General features: G+C 45.4%; 1 pseudogene; it reads right to left on the reverse strand.

Moving 5' to 3' along the window:
- Positions 1-458: 458 nt before the first annotated feature.
- Positions 459-631, reverse strand: LOC121275574 (annotated as a pseudogene).
- Between the last annotated feature and the right edge of the window lie 21,193 nt (positions 632-21,824).

Below are 21,824 nucleotides of genomic sequence, written 5' to 3' on the forward strand. Positions count from 1 at the left end.
TGCTGGCGCCTTGATGGCCACATGTGTGCAGTCTATGGAACCCTGGACGCGGGGTAAGCCAGCAATGGCTGCGAAGCCTCTGGCTCGTTCTGTCTGGCTGGCCTCATCCCAGCGGTAGTGGATGAAGGTCAATGCACACCTGAACAGAGTGTCTGTCACCTGCTTGACACAAGTGCGGACAGCTGATTGAGACACTCTGCAAATATCACCCACCGACCCTTGGAAAGAGCCGGAGGCATAGAAGTTGAGGGCAGCTGTGACCTTTACAGCCACTGGCATGGGGTGTCCACCCACACAGTTTGCGGAGATCTCAGGGCCTATCATCTGACAAATGGAGGTGACTGTCTCCCTTGAGAGGCGGAGACTCCTTTGGCACTGCACCTCAGACATATTGAGGTAGCCTGCCCATTGCGCACGTGCCCCCAAAAAATTGCAGACAATTTCAGCCTCAAGGGCAGCAAGGGCACTAATAAAAGTGTTTAACGCAGTCCCCCACTACAACAAATCTTGCACTCAGGTATCCCGCATTTGAGGACATCACAGGTGTCAGCACACCCGGAGTGCAACGGGATAGTCTCATCCTGGAAGCACAACATTTATGATCATTGTTTCTCCCCTGCCAGGTAAGTGTGGTGATTAATTAAGGGCAGGCGTGCATCCGAGAACATCGCACGCCTGCCCACCTAGATATCATGAGGGCGCGCGGTGACGCTGGGGTGCTTGCCCGATGTCACCGTGTGTCATTTTACGCGTCGTTGTGCGGGGCCCACCCCCTGCACGCCAGTGGGAAAATTCTGGCCACTGAGTAACATTTCACAAGTTACCTTGCTTCAGATGATTCAAATCATAAATCTACTGAGATGAAACTTTTACTTCCTTGTAAGCTTTCACCCATTTCCTGAAACCATTGTATATTTTGATTGTATCATGCTGAAGAATGCTTTGATACATCCAGGTTTGGCAGTATGACTGTGCTGAGCTGTGAACATGTGCCCCTTTAATCATTTTTGTTCATTTCCATTTCTGAGTCTTTATCAGATCATACAGAATATTCCAGCTGAGAAGATCAGAAGGAACCTAGCTTCAGATCTCTTCTAATGCCACTCTTTAACCAGCTACTTTTCAACCTTCAGGCTGACTTTTCATATTTTCTGTCTCTATTTGGTGGGAAAACTGTTGCCTTCTAATTCAAGGCTCCCCCTTATGGCATATGAGGCAAGAACTTACCTTAGTGGTGCATCCTGGGTGCCAACTATCTTATGGCACAACAAGGCATGGAAGCCAACCTCAACAAAAACACAGCCATTTTCCCTTTTCTAGAAACTGGCAAACAAATGAAAATTTTCATCAGAAATTACTAATAAATGCTGGCAGCTTATAATGCTATTTGTGGAGCTTAAAAACATAAATTGTAGCTGAATTCAAAATTGTTTTGGTAAAGAAACTGAGCACATATTCACAATTTTTTTTTGCTCTTTAATTCCAGATGCATAAACTCTTGCATCTTTACCTGTGTCTCCCTTTAACAGTTTTCTAGTTAACGGGTAGTCTTTGTTATAATAAATCTACCTTCATAGGCTCCCCATTCAAATTGGAATAATTTCCTGATGAGGACACAGGGACAGGAAATTTAAACTCCTCTAACAAATAATTAATTACTATTTGTTGTGTTTTCACATTAGGTCCAGGGGATAAATGTCTTGCATGGTTTTTGACTTTTGGTAATTATTATATGTTAGGAGAAATTTATCACTATTATCGCTATTCTCTAAATGAGACATCATTTTACTATTAATGGTAAGGTTTGCTATTAATGGTAAGTTAAGGTATGCAACGGATAGTCAAATTTGAACCATGTCATCTAAGCCATTCAAAAAGCATGTTCTTTGTTAATGAGTCTGATTAGAATATAAGAGCTCGGTGAAAGGGAAAAAAAGAGGAAGAATTTGCATTTTACAGTGCTTTTTCATGTTCTCAGGACATCCTAAAATGCTTCACAACCAATGGAATATATTTTGAAGACCAATTACCATTATTATGTTGGAAGGACTAAAGCCAAACATACTGTTATTGGTAGATTTAACTCCTTTCCAACTTTTTCAGTAAATCATACTCTCTTCACATATACCGTATATGCTACTTAAATATTCATGTAAAAGTCAAATTTTTCAGACCAATTTTTTAGGTCAAATGTTATGGGGTTGACTTTTACATGGGTAATGTTTTCACGAGGTTGACATGTGTGCTTGATTTGGGCCCCTTTCCCCCCCCCTCCTCGTTTGACCACAATAGGTTTTTTTCAGAACAGATATACTTGCCAATTCCTGAGTGTTTATCGTTTATGTGCTATGACCATAAAAGACATGATCAGACAGATTTTCTTGAGATTCAGAAAAGAGGATAGTTTTTATTGTACTTAACCTTGTCTAAGTAAAAATAATACATTTATTATTAAATTTCACTGAATTTCACGCATACATGCACGTGCGCACACACACACACACACACACACACACACACACACACACACATATATACACACGCACTCGAAGTTCACACACAAACCGATTACAGAGTGGGGAAGGATAGATTAAGTAATTTAGAGTCCAGTAAAATTAACAGTGTATCTGGCTCTTGAAGGTTGGTGACTTGGTTGGCTTCAGGCTAAATTTGATAGTCCTGCTGTTTTAACTCAGTATTCCTGCTGCTTTTGGTGTTGAAGTGGTTTAAAGTTATAGATGGATGATTTATCTGTTCTTCTGGAGACAGCAAAGCTAGGTTGAGTTATTTTTAAAATCTTTGGCTGCTGTGCCTGGATAGGCAAAATCACAGGCAGTGTTCAAAACTTGCAAGTTGGATGGAGAGACATAAAGAGGAGAATGAACCCACTTAGGCTCTTCTTCCTTCAGTGTCTAAGTTGATTGTCCAGTTTAGGTGCTTAAACACACAAAGGGTTGGTTTGTCATATGACCTCTCTCCAACTGCCAGTGATCCAAATATGGTCATGGTTAGTGTGTTCCAGTTACCTTGATTAGGTCATGGCTAGGAATTCCTCTCTCAGCCTGTGTCCTATTGTCAAGTGATTATGTGTAATAGTTTGTCTCCACTCAGTTGCACAACTAAGTGATTGTCTGGATGCTTTGCTAATAGGATAGGAGATTGGCCTATTCATCTTGTTCAAGGCCATTGCTCCCTGTGTGGCTTTGCAGACAGGTTGTTTCCATTACAATAGTTTTAGAATGCAGAAGGTGCAGTGATGCAAGCATACAGCCATCTTTGACTGTGATCCCGAATCACTAGAACGTGGCTTTAATCTTTTTTAAAAATAACATCAATCGGTGGTTTTCAGCCAGTAAATTCAAAAATCATTCTTTGATATAAAGTATGGCTTCACAAAACCCATAGTAATTAAAAATGAACAGTGGTAATTATAGGTAAGTAATGAATAATCACATGATTTGTCATTCATTATCTGATCACTTTAATAGTTGGAATAAATAAAAGCAAAACTCAAACATATAAATATTTCAAACATTTATTTACCAGCGCTCATTTTCATTAGTTTATTTACAATGAAATTGAATCATTAACACCTCCATGATTATAATTAAATTCTGAAATTTTGAGCTTTGATTGCTGACAAGCTATTATTGACTTTTACATGAGGTATATGAAAAATTCCATTTTTTAAGGCCAAAAACCATGGGCAGAATTTTATGCCTGTCGGGCAGGTGGGCCTGACCCAAATTCCAGCGTGCCGATCCCCGCCGGAGAAGCGGGCCCCGCCGCCATTTTACATGGGCGGGCCAATTAAGGCCCGCCCAGCATGACGTCCGGTGGGAAGCGCTACCCGCTCCCTGTGTAGGCAGGGGGATTCCCCAAAAGCAAGGGTGCACTCTGTCGCGCATGCGCACGAAACAGCGCACATCTCCCTGAGGCTAAGTGCTGTCTCAGGGAGAACACTTCCACTTTGAAAAAGATTAAAAATAGAAAAAAAAAAATTCCCTAACATGTCCCCCTCATGTGACAATGTCACATGAGATGGGACATGTTCATAATTTACACTGTAACTTTATTAAACTTTTAAAAACCCTGCATGAAACCTCATCCTGCCGGTTCATGTGTAAAATGGCTTTTGTCAACTTTTCCTCATATTTAAATTTCTCTTCCTACTACTAGGGCAGAATATTAGCAACGGCATGTGGGGGCAGGCCCGATACACTGACACATAAAATGACACGCGATGAATTTGTGCGTGCGTCCTGATGTCATCGCGCGTCATTTCGATATTTCGTTCGGCAGGAGCACGTCGGAGCCAGCTGTGTCCCACTGAACTGTCAACAGCCTATTAAGGCCATTAGAAAAGTACCTAAACTTGTTAACAATGCTGCCCGTCCAATCTTAAGGTTGGGGGGCAGGCGAAGAGCCCAAGTGGCCTTCGCATTTTTCAGGAAACCTCATCTACAGGCAGGATGAGGTTTCCTGAAGGTTTTATTAAATAAATAAATAATTTTTTTTAACTTCACAAACACATCCCAGCTTATGTGACACTACCACACGAGGGGACATGTTTAAATACATTTTTAATTTATTTATTAAAACGTTTTGTAACCCATTCAATCTCCCTAAGAAAGCTCCTTGCCTCAGGGAGATTGCTGTGCTCTTTCGCGTGCATGTGCTAAAAAGCCATAGGCGCCGACTCTCCCTCCTCCCCCCACCCGCACAGGTAGTGCAGAGTGCTACCGGCCGCGCATTACGCTGGGCGGGCCTTAATTGGCCCACCTGTGTAAAATGGTGGCGTGCAGCCGATCGCGGGCAGCGATTGGCTCTGCACCCGCTCCTGCCCAGCCCACCTGCCACAGGAAAATTTCTCCCCTTAAATATTTCATTTTTATATTTGCTGGTATTTACCCTCTTTGCCATAGATCGACTTTATAACTTCTTTCTTAAAATACTCCAAATTAATCAAGAACACAAGAACATAGGAAATAGGAGCAGGAGTAGACCATATGGCTTGTCGAGCCTTCTCTGGCATTCAATATGATCACGGTCGATCTTGGGCTTCAACTCCACTTCCCTGCCTGTTCCCAATATCTCTGAGAGAAGAAAAATCTGTCTTTCCCATCCTTAAATGTATTCAGCGATGGAGCATCCACAACCCTTTGGGGCAGTGAATTCCAAAGATTCACAGCCCTGTGAGTGAAGTAATTTCCCTTCATCTTAATCCTAAATGATCAGCCCCTTATCTTGAGACTGCGTCCTCACGTTTTAGATTCCCCGACCAGTGGAAACAATCTACCTATGTGTCTACCCTATTGAGCCCTTTCAGAATCCTGTATGTTTCAGTTGGACCACCTGTCGTTTTTTTACTCCAGAGAAAATAGACCCAATTTGCTCAGCCCCTCATCATAGGACAACCCCTTCATCCGAGGGACCTCATCCCAATATTTCTCCTTTCCCAAGGAAAGTAAGGCTATGCTTTCTCATAATTTGAATTCTTGGTACCAAGATTTGTTGTTGTTGTTTATCTCTATTTTCTATCAATGATAAAAACATTTTCCCAACAGTTAGGCAGACAGAAACTGCATACAGTACTGTAAATTGGAGCAATTCCTGATATAAGCTTTTGTCTTGGATGTGTACATTTTTCATAACAGAGATGGACTACAATACAGATTGTACCCCTGTAATTCAGGATAGGGTTTAGAATAAAACTATTTATTTTAAGCATTCAGCACTGGAAATGTATTCAAAGTTTTGATGGCAATGATTTCTTACAAGAAATAATTATACGAAAAAATTACTTTCCTCTTCTTCAGCTTCCTGGTGCATTGGAGAGATTTGGAATTTTTTTTCTTTCTTTTAAATTTGTTGTATACTTACAAATAACCTGTCCTTGCTCAGCAATGTGTTTAAAAGATTTGAAAAGGAAAGTATAACTTACTTAATTTGCATGACAGGTTGAGCATGCTTCATTGATCATAATACAAACGCTGACCAGTTTTATTTGGATTGGACCTTCTTCCCTTTGATTTCAACCATAATCAAAGCATTTGAAGAGGCCAATTGTTGCCCGGGGAATCTCAAAGCTCCACGTGTGATTGCTTAGTAGACAGAAAAACAAACGTATTTTAGTGGAACAGTATGAAATCCTCAGGTTTATTTTATTTTGTGCCACATGCTCACAAAACACATCTGCTAGTATTTAATTTACAAAGTGCAGGAAGGCAGTCACCACAAGAACCAGACCACAGAGTATAAACAAAACTGGATCCAAAAGCCTTTTTACACACAAATAAAATGTTGTTTTACGGGCGCAACTGCTGGTTACCATACCCTGATCAGTGGGTAGGATTGGTCTAAGTATACAATAAAGAGTAGATAGACTTATAATTTACTGGGTGGACTTCATAGTATTGAAACACTTCAAAAATAAAGTACCTCTGTAACTTCCTTCTTTACAGCATTTTCCCCTTGTATTTTAAGTTTCCTGTACTCTACTAACCACTGTTAGTCGAAGTGTGGGCAGGTGGAACTCTGCCAGGCCTTTGTCAATGCTTGGCAGTAACCAGCTGCTGGGAGGTGCCTGACTACAATCTAGAGAGGTTCACTCTGTGATGCCACCCCTGTGCCCACCACCCATGCAACCCCCCCCAACAACTCCTCACTTTGAAGAGATGCATCTAGCATCTGTTGGGCTTGTTTCCATCAGCATACAGTCAATATTGGGGAGTCATCATATTGAACTGAATTTGCAATTTATTGCTCTGTAATGCAACATAATGTGCCTATGAACTTTGCTGACCTTCTAATATTTTTTTGATTAAATAATATCAGCAGGACAGATTAGCTGGCATCTTGCACTTCCATTTCATAAAACTTAATGCTGATAAACATCTACTTCCTGGCTCCATGGAAGTCTTATTTTTTTAAACATTTAAAATATCTTAAACAAAATCTGACATGCAGATTAGTATTGGATTGATGAAGCACTGAAGAGGGTATGAGTAAATTAACTTTTCCTCATGGGGAGCTATGTTCAAAGGGAGTGTGGGTCTGATAATCTGTGCTAAGAGTGCTAAGCTCTATCTCCTACCAATGGTTCCTTCTTGAGAACTCCTAGCTGGGAGCACTGAATTTCCTCGAGAATATATGGAGCAGTGTATCTCTCACAGTGATTCAGATGACGTTTCAAATCACCAAAGTAAAGCTTGAAATTCTCATCTTGAAATCACTTTGGGAGATCTATTATTTCTTAGAAAATTTTAAATGATTCCATTATTATTTTTGGTCTCATCTGTTGTTGGTTAGTTCCAAATTAGTTGGAATTGCACAGCAACCATTCCACTCAGTTCTGTCCCAAAATTGCAAAGTGCTCTATGTTACAGGGCTCTGATTTGCATATTAAAAGGGCTGACACGTGATACAGCTGAGCATTTTGACCACCCAGTATTTGGCCCCTTTAAAAATAGCAATGGCCAGAAAGTCTGGGTTAATGAGTGTAGGTCTACTGATCCGATTTTGAAGACATTACTGATTCATTAATGTCAATTTGGCAAAGTCTGCCACATAAAATTTTCCACTTGTCAACTGCAAAAAAATTCTGATGTATCTTGCATTTGTAACACTATGCTCTTAACCTTTCAGTGTGAAAGTCATTAACATTGATATGCAGCACACATATATCCATGAGTATGATAATCCTTAGTGACAGAAGAAGATATCCAAATTTGAATAATGGGTTAGAAATTGCTATCAAAATAACATTGAAGCTGGTGACATTCACCATAATTTGTGCGTGAATGTAACAGCAAAGTCAGACAAGGAGCAAACGCATGGTTAAATGACAATAATATGGACCCCAATTGACATTTCAGGATAAAATTGGGTGGAGCATGTGCTGTGCACTCTCTGATTAATTTTATTTGTAAGATAGCAGATGACAACAAAAGTTTTTGAATTATTTTCAAATGCTGTTGTGTGGGAGAGATGTACAATTCACTGTGTGAATCCGGCTGGAGTGATCCAAAGCCTGACATCATCAGTGTAAATAATGTGGGATGGAATCGCTGTTTTACCCACTGGCCGCAATGGCGGCATTTCATGCCATGTCATCCCAAACTCGCTGCATTAATTACACTTTCCCGGGAAACATGCCGTTTCCATTGCAGGGGGCTCTCGTTCGCCTGCTACACCATCACCTCACACTTCATCATGCCGGGTGCCATATTTAAATCCCAGCCACGCGCACACCTCTCAGTGCTTCCAGCCCACAACAGCTACAAAGAAGATGTGGCCCTGAAAGGCAAGAAAACTGCTGCCCCCAGGGTCAATGACACATTCCTCGAGTGTCTTTTTGATGCAGTGGAGGTTCGCTGTGATGTCCTCTACCCCCACTCTGGCCGCAGGTTGGGCAGCAAGCTCATTACTCCAGCATGTGAGGCAGTGGCAGCAGTGGTCAGCGCCAACACCCTGCAAAAGAGGACAGCCACCCAGTGTTGCAAGAGGATGAATGATCTCCTTCGTTCCACCAGGGCAAGTCACTCTTCTCATCACTATCAACTCACACACTCACAAACCCATAACACATCCACAGGGCCCTCACTCACTGCCAGTTCAAGGGACATCACAATTCATTCTTTCACACACCTTCATTGTCCTCATCCCATGGACTCACCACCCATATGTGCCAGGCTTACTTATCATCTGGCCTTGCAGGTGTCCTGCTTACACTCTGTCCATCTCTATTCATGCAGGACAAGCTGGCACACAACAGGGAGAGGTCACTTACCGGTGGAGGAATGTCTGAAATCAAAGTCCTCACTGAGTTTGAAAACAGAGCCATCCAGCTGTCCGGCGAGGATCTGGACCGGTCCTGTGCAGACGGTAAGGTCAGCGGTGCTCTACCAAGTGAGGGTCCAGCATTGCAACATCCATCAGACAACTATGCTGTGAATGATGTGCCCTCTTTCATAGGCCACTGCCATGCACTAATTATCTCTCCATGCTTCCACAGACACATTGGGGAAACAGCTGACAGAGCCCACAACCCAGGGCCTCCAATCAAGCCCTGAAGAAACCTCTGATGAGGAATTTGGAAGCACCCTCCTTGAAGTCCTGTCACAGCACTCACCCACACCCTCTACCATTGCAGAGACACATACCCCGATGGGACCCAGCTTTAGAAGTAGTCTCAGGGTCACAATCTGGTGAACACATGACACTTTCTGATCCACTGCATGTGGCGGCAAGGACTTTTCAGGTGTCCAGCACTCAGAGGAACGTTGGAGGCCAGAACATTGCTGAGTCCGCGTCAGAAGATGGGCCTCTGGACTTGATCATGTCACAGTTGCTGGAGCTGCAAAGGCAAGCTCAGGAACATCAGGAAGGGATGTCCACTGCATTCCTCAGATTGAAAGGCACGATGGAGGAGTCTGTCCGCCTTCAGGCCGAGGTGATAACGCCGGCATATCAGTGCATCGAGGTCAACACTGGTAGGATAGCACTGCCATGGAGACCTTGGTCCAGAACATTTTTCCTGCATTGCTGCACAGGTTTAACTCCATCGCTGACACCATAGTGGCCTCCAACAGTGTGTAAGCAAGAGGGCTGCAGGGTAGCTCGATCTCACTCCAGTTTCCCCTTCAAGGAGTCAGCCAGGAGCCCTTGGGCATCCATAGGGAGGAGGATCAGCAGGTGCACAACTCAGTGACTCCAGGAGTGTCCAACTCATCCGAATCCCCTCTTCCTGTGACCCCAGCAGCTCCAGCTCCACAGCCGGAGGAGGGTGCCACTGCCACACAGCATGACCCCGAAAGCAGGCTGGAGCCCTCCACAGTATGCCCATCAAGGTCATCACAGACAGGATGTGCCAGGGAGCACCAAGACATAACGACAGGGTTACGAAGGTTAAGAAGATGTAACTCTTATAGAGTCAAAACAATTAAACTAAATTAACAAAATTGGGGTAAATCAGGCAGTTAAGAAGATGTAGTTGCACAGCCTGGGCACGGGTGTTAATCACTTGTACAAAATGTTCACTATTGTCAATAAACTCCCAAGAATATCTCCCTGCCTCTGGCTCCTTGTTCTGATGAGCAGTGTTCTTGTCACTCAGATGGTCTTCTTCGAGCAATGAATCAAGGAATGTTTTACAATAACCGAGAGGGCAGACTAGGCCTTGATTTTAACAATTCGTTTGCAAGAAAGCATGTCCAACAGTATAGCACACCCTTAGCACTAGACTGAATTCTCAGTCTAGATTAAGTGCACATATCTCTGGAGTGGGGCTTGAACCCAACACTCTGACCAAGAGATAAGAGTGCCACCACTGAACTGGATGGGTGAAATCACTGAAGTTCAATGTGGAGAAGTGTGAGGTTATACACTTTGGTACAAAGAACATGGAGAAACAATATAAAATAAAGGATACTATTCTAAAGGGTGTGCAGGAGCAGAGGGACCTGGGTGTATATGTACATAATTCATTAAAGGTGGTAGGACAGGTAGAGAGAGCTGTTTCTAAAGCATACAGTATTCTAGGCTTCATTAATAGGGGCATAGTGTATAAGAGCAGGGAGGTTTTGATGAACTTATATAAGACACTAGTTAGACCTCAGCTGGTGTATTGTGCACAGGTCTGGGCACCACACTATAGGAAGGATGTGAACGCATTGGAGAGAGTGCAGAAGTGGTTTACAAGAATGGTTCCAGGGATGAGACACTTCAGTTATGAGGAAAGATTGGAGAAGTTGGGACTGTTTTCCTTGGAGAGGAGAAGGCTGAGAGGAGACTTGATAGAAGTTTTCAAAACCATAAGGGGTCTGGATGGAGTAGGTAGGGGGAAACTGTTCCTGCTTGTAAGTGGACCGAGAACCAGAGAGCATAGTTTTAAAGTGTTTTGCAAAAGAAGCAAATGTGAGGTGAGAAAAAACATTTACACACAGCAAGTAGTTAGGGTTTGGACTGCGCTGCCTGGAAGTGTGGAGACAGGTTCAATTGAAGCATTCAACAGGGCATTGGATGATTATTTAAATAGAAACAATGTGCAGGATTAAGGGGAAAAGGCAAGAGATTGGCACTAAGTTAAAATGCTCAGAGAGCTGGTGCAGACATGATGGGCTGAATGGCCTCCTTCTACACCATAACAATTTGGTGATTCTGTGATTGATGTTGCTATATTTGACCACGGAGTTCTTGATGTTATCATTTTAGAATTGAAATGGGAAGAATTGAATTCCCTAATGCTATCATTCTTCAGCTTGGTCAGCTCTTAAAAAAATCCTCCAGAATACTCCTATTAATGGGCCATAAATTCTGGTGGCGTGACAATTTAGTCAGATTGCCACTCTGCTTGTGAGGGTTGGAGGGGTCCAGTAGGGGGCTTTGGGGGGAAGCCGTGTGGTAAGGAGGGTAGTTAGTGGTTGGGGGTGAGTCAGGTGGGTGGGGATGTCAATCAGGGGTTGATGGTGCAGTCAGGCTGGGGGTGGCAAAGGCAGTTTGGTGGTGTGGGGGTGTTGTGGGTGTCCCATGGGCATTTGGGGGGGGGGGGTAGTCGGGTGGTGGGGAGGGCAGTCGGGGTGTTGGGCGTGTAGTCGGGAGGTATTGTGCAAGTTCGGAAGTTGGGGGTCGGGGGGCTGTACTCAGGAGTGGGGGTGATCAGGTAGTTGGAGGAGTCCCATGAGGGGGCCAGGGTTGGGATTGGGGGTGTACTCAGTGCAGGGTGGAGGGTGTGGGGGAGGGGGTACAGGGGAGATCCATGGGGTGTTGGTGTGGGTCAGTGCTATAGTTACCCAGAAACTAGAAGTGGTTCTAATTCTTCTAACTTCTTCTGGGTAACTATTACCATAAGACAGCTGGAATCATCCGAAGTTTGCGATTTCAATCGCATTATCGGATCATTCCCAGCGCAGTGCAATTGTCCAATGGATGTTTGAACTTCCTGGGCAATTGCCATGCAATCCTTACCTGGGAACTTCTGGGTGCGAGGTTGGGGGTGGGGTGGGTTCCCAGCGCTTCTTTGGGGTATCCCCCAGATGCACTGCCCCGGAGCTTGGAAATTACGGGATTGAATCCTAATAATGCCTATACTTTCCATGATTTCTGGAATGTGGGAGTAGCTTGTGGGAACATTCTGTTGCTATAGAGAAAAATTCACAACTGTAATTCAGGCCAGCATTCTTCAGAGAAGAGATGTAACTGGGATGATGGGGATAACCAGATCCATCTTCAATATTTCGCTCAATTTCATATTTACAAATATTCTTCCTTTATGCCTATTATTTATTTTCACTACGCCTTAATAGCCTCAGAGCAGCTTGGTTGCAGTCTTGCACTGCCAGAATTCCCATTCGAAAGACTTCCAACCTATGAATCAGGCTGGCTGTGGGTGGAAAACCTCCAGTTTAAAATCTAAAGACAATCTGCAGTAATTGCAGGAAATTTGGAAAACCCATACTTCCAGGTTTCTTGACTTCAAAACACTAGACCCCACACAAGGAGCACACCGCTGAGCTAAATTCCAGGTTCCCACTTCAGCTCCTGGCATTCCAACCCTTTCAACAGAGTGAAATTGTGCCTGTAAAGTGACACTTCAGATTTTTTTCAATTATCAGTAAGATTTAAAAATTAAAAACAATTAATTGAGGCATTTCTGAAATCTTCCCAGTGTCAGTGCATTTGTTTAAATGGTTTGAAAGAATTATTTGTGACTTTTAATCATTGTGTCATTCCATTTTTTTCAAATTTGTGTTTAAACAATGAATAATGATGACACGAATTGGGGAAACTGCAGGAAATACTTAGAAGAAGAGAACAGAATTATCACACAGTGTTAAACAGAAAGCCCAAGTATCCTGGGCTTATCACTGCTGATGATGATAATTCAGCTTAGTCATGCTACCAGAAATATTTTCAAGACTATTTCTCCAATAAATCACTGGCAGAAGCTGTTTAAAGAGAAGAAAAACAACAGAAATGGACAGGGAAACAAAGGTAGATCCGAAAACAGTGTTATAATGCAGGGTTATTCTGAAATGTTAACCCTGTCCAGATTCTGATTGACCTGAAGTAAATTACCAGAAATTTGCATTGTTACTTATGAGAAAGAAGAAACATCACAGAGGCATGAATTGTGTCACAACCTGAATGTGTTGGGCCCTGGTCTCCTCCACCTGGTCAAATACAATATGCTTTGGATGCAGTTTATGGAGACAGCTTCCAGGCCAGGAATTTCCTCAGCACTAGTCTGGGATACACTGAACCCCCAGTATACTGGAATAAACAAAGTAAATCAGCCACTTGATTACTGCAAGTGTGGCTTACACTGCTGCCTCACAAGCTCAGACTGCTGCCATCTTGGATCTGGAAGCCAGTGTTGGCAGAGGCTCCCAGAGCATCACATCACTCCTACATTCTGTTCTCATGCAGGTTTATAGGTGTGCTGAAGCACCAGGAGAGTGCCATAAAAGAATTTATATTCATATAACAGCCTGGATTTTGCAGTAAGCTGTGAAAGGACAGTGCTCACTGCTGACCTCAGAAAGCTGCTCACAAATAATTCACATAATGTGTGGCATCAATTCCCCCTATGACAATAACAATCTCATTCTGAAGTTATCCATAAGAGATCACTGAAATCCAGGAACAGTAAAGATATTAAGCAGATCATTCAGCCAATCAGAGTGAAGAATTCTCATAAACAGCAAACCAGGAAGTACAAAGTCAGTGTATCATTGTCCGTCTTAATTTCTCTGCTCCTCTCATCCACTTCAACCTGTCTCCTTCTGAACTTGTTGCATTCCGTTCTCTCAGATCCAATCCTGACTTTGTTATCAAACCTGCTGACAAGGGTGATGCTGTTGTTGTTTGGCATACTGAGTTGTACCTTGCGGAGGCTGAGCACCAAATCTCAGACCTTTCTTCCTACCTCCCCCAGACCACGACCCCACCACCGAACATCAAGCCATTATTTCCAGGACTGTCACTGACCTCATCTCCTCTGGAGATCTTCCTTCCACAGCTTCCAGCCTCATAGGCTCCCAAACCCACACAGCCTGCCAATACCTCCTTCTCAAAATCCACAAATAGGACTGTCCTAATAGATTCACCCTGTCAGCCTGTTCTGGCCCCATGGAACTCATTTCTTCCAATCTTGACTCCATTCTTTCTCCCCTTATCTAGTTTTAAGGGGGAGGTGGTGGCATAGTGGTACTGTCACTAGATTAGAGGCCCATGGACAATGCTCTGGGGACTTGGGTTCAAATCCCACCACAGCAGATGGTGAAATTTGAATTCAATTAAAAGTAAAAACCTGGAATTAAAAGTCTGATGATGACCATGAAACCATTGTCAATTGTTGTAAAAACCCATCTGGTTCACTAATGTCCATTAGGGGAAGGACATCTGCTGTGTTTACCTAGTCTGAGCTACAGGTGGCTCCAGACCCACAGCAATGTGGTTAACTCTTAACTGCCCTCTGAACAAGGGCAAATTAGGGATGGGCAATAAATGCTGGCCTAACCAGTGATGAACACTTCCCCTGAATGAATAAAAAAAAGTCTCTTCCCACCTACATTTGTGATTCCTCTGATGCCCTATGTCAAAACCTACAAATTACAGTTTCCTGGCCATAACCACTTCACCATGGACATCTAATCCCTCTACACCTCCATCCCCCACTAGGATGATTTGAGGGTTCTCTGCTTATTCCTTGAACAGAGGCCCAAACAATCCCCATCCACCATCACTCTCCTCCACCTGGCTGAATTTGTTCTTTCACTGAATAATTTCCTCTTTAACTTGTCTCACTTCCTCCAAGTAAAAGGTGTGGCTTTGGGTCCTAATGGGATACGTGGAACATTCCTTGTTCCAGTCCTCAGGCCTCCTCCCACAACTCCTTTTGTGGTACATCAATGACCGTTTCAGCGCTGCTTCATGCTCTCCTCTGGACCTGGGAAAATTTATCAATTTTGCTTCCAATTTCCAGCCATCTCTCACCTTCACATGGTCCATCTCTGACAACTCCCTTCCCTTTCTTGATCTCTCTGTCTCCATTTCTGGTGATAGACCATCCACCAATATTCATCACAAGCCCACCAATTCCCATAGCTACCTCGACTACAACTCCTCACACCCTGCTTCCTGTAAGGACTCCATCCCATTCTCAGTTCCTCCGCCTCCGTCACATCTGTTCCGATGATGCCACCTTGCAAAACGCCGCTTTTGACATGTCTTCCTTCTTCCTTAACTGAGGGCTCCCCTCCACTGTGGCTGACAGGACCCTCAACCCTGTCTGACCCATCTCCCGTGCTCTGCCCTCACACCTTCCCCTCCTCCCCTAGAACCATGATAGGGTCATCCTTGTCCCCACTTTTTACCCCACCAGTCTCTGCATTCAAAGGATCATCCTCCGCTGCTTCCATCAACTCCAGCATGATGTCACCACCAAACACATCTTTCCCTCATCCCATCAGCATCCCATAGGGACTGTTCCCTCCGTAACACCCTCGTGCACCCCACCATCACCCCAACTCATCCCCTTCCCATGCACCTTCCTATGCAATTGCAGAAGGTGCAATAGCTTCCCCTTTGCCCCTTCCTCCTCACCATCCAAGGCCCCAAACACTCCTTTCAGGTGAAGCAGTCCTTCACTTGCACCTCTTTCAATTTGGTCTACTGTATTTGCAGCTCCCCATGCAGTCTCCTCTATACTGGGGAGACTAAATGCAGACTGGGTGACAGCTTTGTGGAACACCTATGTTCAGTCTGCAAGCATGACCCAGACCTTCCAGTCGCTTGCCAGTTCAACACACCATCTTGCTCTCATGCCCACATGTCCGTCCTTGGCCTGCTACAATGTTCCAGTGAAGCTCAACGCAAATTGGAGGAACAGCACCTCGTCTTCTGACCAGGCACTTTACAGCCTTCTGGACTTAACATTGAGTTCAGTAACTTCAGGACATGGACTATCTCCTCCATCTTTCCCCCTTTTTAATTCAATATTTTTTGTGGTTTTTTAATTTAAATTTATTTATTTTATTTATTCATTTTTAAAATCCTTTTTCCCCAACCCTCCCCAACGCCCCCATCCCCCTGTCATTGGTTTCTATTTAGTGCTTTCAGAGAGCGTTGACCCTTGTTCTGCTATTAACACATTCTGCTCTTACCTTTATGTCACTATCAGCACCTACTTTAGCCTTTACCGCTACCGTTAACATTCCCTTTGTCTTGTGTCCATGACATCTTTGTCAATCTCTCCTTAGCTCCCACCTATCTCTGACCTTCTATCTTGCTCCACCTGTTCCACCCCCTTTAAACAGTATAAAAGTCATTACATTTCTACTTCTCTTTAATTCTGAAGAAGAGTCATATGGACTCAGAATGTTAACTCTCTCCACAGATGCTGCCAGACCTGTTGAGTTTTTCCAGCAGTTTTTGTTTTATTTCAGAAAGTATGAAGTACTAATTACTGTTAACTTTTTAATCACTTTACAGAGAACAAAATAAAGATTAGGACATGCAAATGTGTTTAAAGTAGAGCCTTGATATCACATTTTTTTAATTGAAAAGCAGAATACTACGCATGCTGGAAATCTGACATAAAAACAGAAAATGCTCAAAATACTCAGCAGGTTATGCTAGAGGAGAGATGCAGAGTTAATGTTTCAGGTCTGTGACCTTTAAGGATTTATGGAATTTTTACTATTTAATGGAAGGAATGATATGCCTACCTTTTAAAAAATATATTGCATTTTCAGGGCCAGAGAGGTTGTTCATCAATAGTTATGACTCAGTACACCATTAAAAACACAATTATACCTAATTCAAAAAGACTTAACTTTTTCAATGGTTTTTACTGTGAGAATAATGCGCAAGAAGTCAATGTCAAATCCCTAATACAATGCTGATTGCAGCTGCAAAACTTGCAACACCATACCCTGTGGAGGAGCAGGGTATCACTAACAGCAACTTCTGTGATTTGGCTGGATTTTCCATGTTAGCTGGTGTCAGGTGTGTTTGGTGGCATGAGAGAACAATATTGCGAAAAGGCCAAAAATCGGTTTCATGACATTGTGAAACCAGTTTGCAATCGTCCGCTCTGCCCACCAATGGTGGGCTGCATTTCTCACTATGGACATCGGGAACATCTTTGTAATACATCAGCATATCATTATAAGGCTAGCCTGCTGAAAGCGCACCCCTCCAACCCCACCCTCCCCCCCTCCCCCCCCACCCCGCCCAACCCACTTGCCCATGTCGGCATCATTGCACACCGACGTGTTTCACAACAATATATAAAAGACATGCACTTGGTGGGCTGCACTTTGAGGGGAACTCGGAGGTGAGTACATAGTAACGTTGCGGAGCGCTTGCCCGGGCCGCTTGTTGGAGTCCAAGGTTGGGGTGCCTTTGTTGGGGGGAGGAACGGGGCAAAGGTTGTCCTGCGGTTGAAGGTAGCGCACAAGCATGTGGGTGTGGGGTGTTGAGCAAGGGGAGCAGCAACGCATTGGGGAAACCTTGTATAAAGTGATCATTCCTCTGCAGCTGAGACAGATCAGGCGCAGCCAAATTGACATGATTGAAGGCAGACCTCTAGCTTCTCTGCTCACTCAAGCAACACATCAAAGTGCCATCAGGTACTCCAGAGCTTTTCACCCCTTGGGCATAGACTGCAAACTAGTGAACGTTTTGGTGAACTGCAGAAGAGTTGGACGACTGGCACGTTGTACAATCTCCTGGCTAAAGCTATCCATGGAGCAGTAACTGGTGGAGGCGTTCATAGCCTCTTGTAATGTCATCCCCCCCGGTTTGGACCAGTCTCCCCCATGGTTCAAGCTAACAGGACAGCCTTGCAGTTTGGGTTAGGAGAATGCCTGTGCCTGAGCTGAGAGCTCATTATGCAGTCTAATGGGCAAAGCTGCCGCCAATCGGGCAGGTGGAGCGGGGTGGAGGTGGGTGGGGTTTCGGGCAGCCATGCAGCGCACTAAGCTCTGGCCATCCAAGTAGTGGCCAGCACTCTCTGGGATGTGGTAAGGGGCTTTCAGACTTAACTAAGGCAGGTTCTTAGTACACTCACGCTAACCCACATGTCTCTCTCTTTCATTCTGCAGGAGGATTACATCAGGATCATGGAGCCTGGTGAACTAGCTGTATGCCTGATGGCCTACAAAGAGTAAAGGCAACAGAGAAGACAGCGAGTGAGGCGCTTGCCTGCGCAGAGCTAGGAACACCACCCTCTGGAAGAAAGGACAGCTGGGCCTCCTGCTCATGCCGCCAAAGAGCCACAGCGAGGTGTCACTGGTTGATGCCTAGCTAGACCCAGGGTCTATAGAATACACCTTTCATTCCTGCAGGTGACCAAGAACCAGTGTTGCCGAAGACTGCGCATGTCTGGGGGACTATCTTGTCATATCTGCCAACTACTGCAGAATTTGGTGCCATGAGGACATGGAGGGCATCCACTGCCAGTGCCCATGAAAGTGACTGTGGTGCTCAATTTTTATGCCAGTGGCTCCTTTCAGGGCTCCTCTGTGGAACATCACATGCGTCCTTTCACAAATGCATCCATGAGGCCACGGATGCCATCTTCATGAGGGCACACACTTTGTGCATTTTGCCCAGGACCAGGAGAGCCAGGATGTAAGAGTGATTGGATTTTCCAAGATCTCGGGTTTTCCACAGGTGCAGGGGGCCATTCACTGCACTCAAATGGCGCTCAGATCTCCGTCACAACACACGATCAACTATGCCAACCACAGGGGATTCCATTCGTTGAAAGTGCAGCTGGTGTGTGACCACCACAAACACATCCTGCAGGTTTCCAGAGAGTGTCCACAACTCCTACATTCTCAGTCGGTCACAGATCCCTGAAGTCTTCTAGCATCCACAGAAGCTGCAGGGTTGGCTTTTCAGGGACAAGGGCTACCCACAGAGGCCGTGGCTGATGACACCTGTGCGGCGGCCTCAGACTGCAGCAGAGTGAGGTATAACCAGGCTCATGCTGGAACTCACAACTTGTTGGAGCAAACCACCGGGATGCTGAAGATGAGGTTCTGGTGCCTGGACTGGTCTGGTGGAGCCCTGCAATACAGTCCGCAGAGGGTGTCACGCATCGTCGTCGTCTGCTATGCCCTTTACAACCTGGCATTGCAACAGGGAGACCCGCAGGCAGTGGAGGAGATAGGGGAGCTGGAGGTCTCCTCTGATGAGGAGGACGTCGATGGGTATGAGGGTGGAGAGGTCCTCGAAGGCGACAATTACGAGGATGGGGCTCTTGCATTGGCTAGATGTGGCAGGCATGCTCTGAGGGCCCTCATGCTACTAGATTTGTGGAGAATGATGATGCCATGCAGTGAGGAGACACCATAGTTCCTCACATTGCATTTGTGAGTGTTTGGCTCCTGTTTGGCTTATGGCAACGTACATATCCTCTGTGATAATGCTCCTGTCATGAAGATGCAGTGGAGGTTCTAAGGTCACTCGATTGCAGGATGACAATGACGACATGCAATGAGGACACTCCATAGATCTTCACACAGCCTCTGAGAATGCCTGACTCCTGTCTGGCCGAGGGCAGCTGGCTTGCACTCTGTGATCAGGGTCATAGCATAGAGACGCAGCAATGAAACTTAAGAAGCATCTGATCCTTTGTCTGCCTTCAGCACCTGAGCCCTCCAAGAGCACAGGCTCACTGGTCACAGATGCTGAAGAGATGGGGGGCCAGCCCCACCTTAAAGATGTTGAGCGCACACAGAGAGAATGACAGAACTCTGTAACACCTCCCCACAACATTCTGGCAGCAATAACAAGCATCTGTCAAGGTGCAGGCATCAGTAATATGGCCATGAGCTGGAGCTGCTGAGGTCACAGGAAGAGGGGATTCGGATGGGCCAGTCACTCCTGGAATCACTTGGATGGATGGCCCATGGAGTACACCTGCTGATCCTCCTCCCTATGGGTGCCCAAGGGCCCCTGGCTAACTCCTTGAGGAGAAGGGGTAGCTAGAGCGAGATCGAGCTGCCCCGCACCCCTCTTGCATACACACTGTTAGAGGTCAACTATGGCGTCAGCGATGGATTGAGTCTGCGCAGTAGTACAAGAGCAACATCCTGGACCAAGGTCTCCATGGCGGCCGCCTTCCTACCAGTTTTGGCCTCAGTGCATTGGCATGCCAGTGCTACCACCTCAGCCTGAAGGTGGACAGATCTTCCATCATACCTTGTAATCTGAGGAGTGCAGGGACATCCCTTCCTGATGGTCCTGAACTTGTCTTTGCAGCTGCAGCAACTGTGAGATAACCAAGTCCGGAGGCTCGTCCTCCGACTCGGACTCAGCAGATTTCTGGTTTCCAACAGTTCTCCGAGTGCTGGGGAGTCCCTGCAGCCGCCTGCTGTGGATAAGACAGTGCGATGTGCTCACCAGATTGTGATTCCAAGGCTACTATAAAGCTAGGTCCCACCGAGGAGTGTGTCATTGCGCTGGTGGACGGTGTGAGTGAGCGCTGTGATGGGTCTTCAAGGAGGGGCTCTCCAGGTTCCCCTTCAGAGGTTTTTTCCGGGCTTGATGGGAGGCCCTGGGTTGTGGACTCTGTTGGCTGTTTCCCACATGTGCCTGCAGAAGCAGGGGGAGAGAAAATCAGTGTATGGCAGTGGCCTGTGGAACAGGACACAACAGTCACAGCATGGTTGTCTGAAGGATTTTGCACTGCTGGATCCACACTTGACAGAGCATTGTCGACCTCACTGTCAGCACAGGAATGGTCTAGATCATTGCCAGCCAGCTGGATGGCTCTATTTTCAAAATCCGTGAGGACCTTGATTTCTGGCGTTCCTCCACAGGTCTGCAACCTCTCCCTATTGTTGTGTGTCAGCTTGCCCTGCATGAATAGAGACGGAAAGAGTGTAAGCAGGATGCCTGCCTGGCCAGATGATAAGTATGCCTGGCATGTGTGGGTGGTGAAGCGTTCCATGGATGGGATGAGGACAGTGAAGGTGTGTGTGAGAGAGTGAATGGTGATATCCCTTCAACTGGCAGTGAGTAAGATCCCTGTGGATGTGTGATGGGTTTGTGAGTGTGTGATGAGAAGAGTGGCTTACCCTGGCAGAACAAAGGAGATCATTCATCCTCTTGTGACACTGGGTGGCTGTCCTCTTTTGCAGGGCTTTGGCGATGACCAACACTGCCACTGCCTCCCAAGCCTGGGTTGGTCACGCCGCTGCCCATCCTGCGGTCAGAGCGGGCATAGAGGACATTGCAGCGGGCCTGCACAGCATCCAAAAGGCATTCCAGTGGTGGGTCATTAAACCTGGAAGCTGCTTTTGCCTTTTGTGGACACCTTCCCTGCAGTAGTCCTGGACTGGAAATATGTGCACGTGGCTAGACTTTAAGTATGGCCCCTGGCATGAAGAAGCAGCGAGGTGATGGCGTGGCGGGCGAATGAGAGCCCACCCACTATAGAAATGGCGTGTTTGCCAGGAATGCATAATTAATGCGGCGGTTTTGGGTCGATATGGTGTGAAAAGCTGCTATTGCAGTGGGCGGGTAAAACATTGTTTTACCTGCCCGCTACTGCACTTAATGCCAATCTGGGACAATTCCCCCCTGTGTGTTTGATTGCACATGTGGAATCCGGAATTTGCTGTCAGTTTTACAAAGTAATGATGGTGAGTGTCGATGTTTCAAAGTGCTTCACAGCCAATGAAGTAATTTTGAAGTGTAGTCTTTTTTTAATATCTGCACATTTGCACAAAACAAGGCACCACAAAAAAAGTCATAAATGACTAAACGTTAATTAGAATGCCATCCTAAAGCCTGTACATTATACA

The sequence above is a fragment of the Carcharodon carcharias genome, chromosome 2 (assembly GCF_017639515.1).
Source record: "Carcharodon carcharias isolate sCarCar2 chromosome 2, sCarCar2.pri, whole genome shotgun sequence".
NCBI classification, from domain to species: Eukaryota; Metazoa; Chordata; class Chondrichthyes; order Lamniformes; family Lamnidae; genus Carcharodon; species Carcharodon carcharias.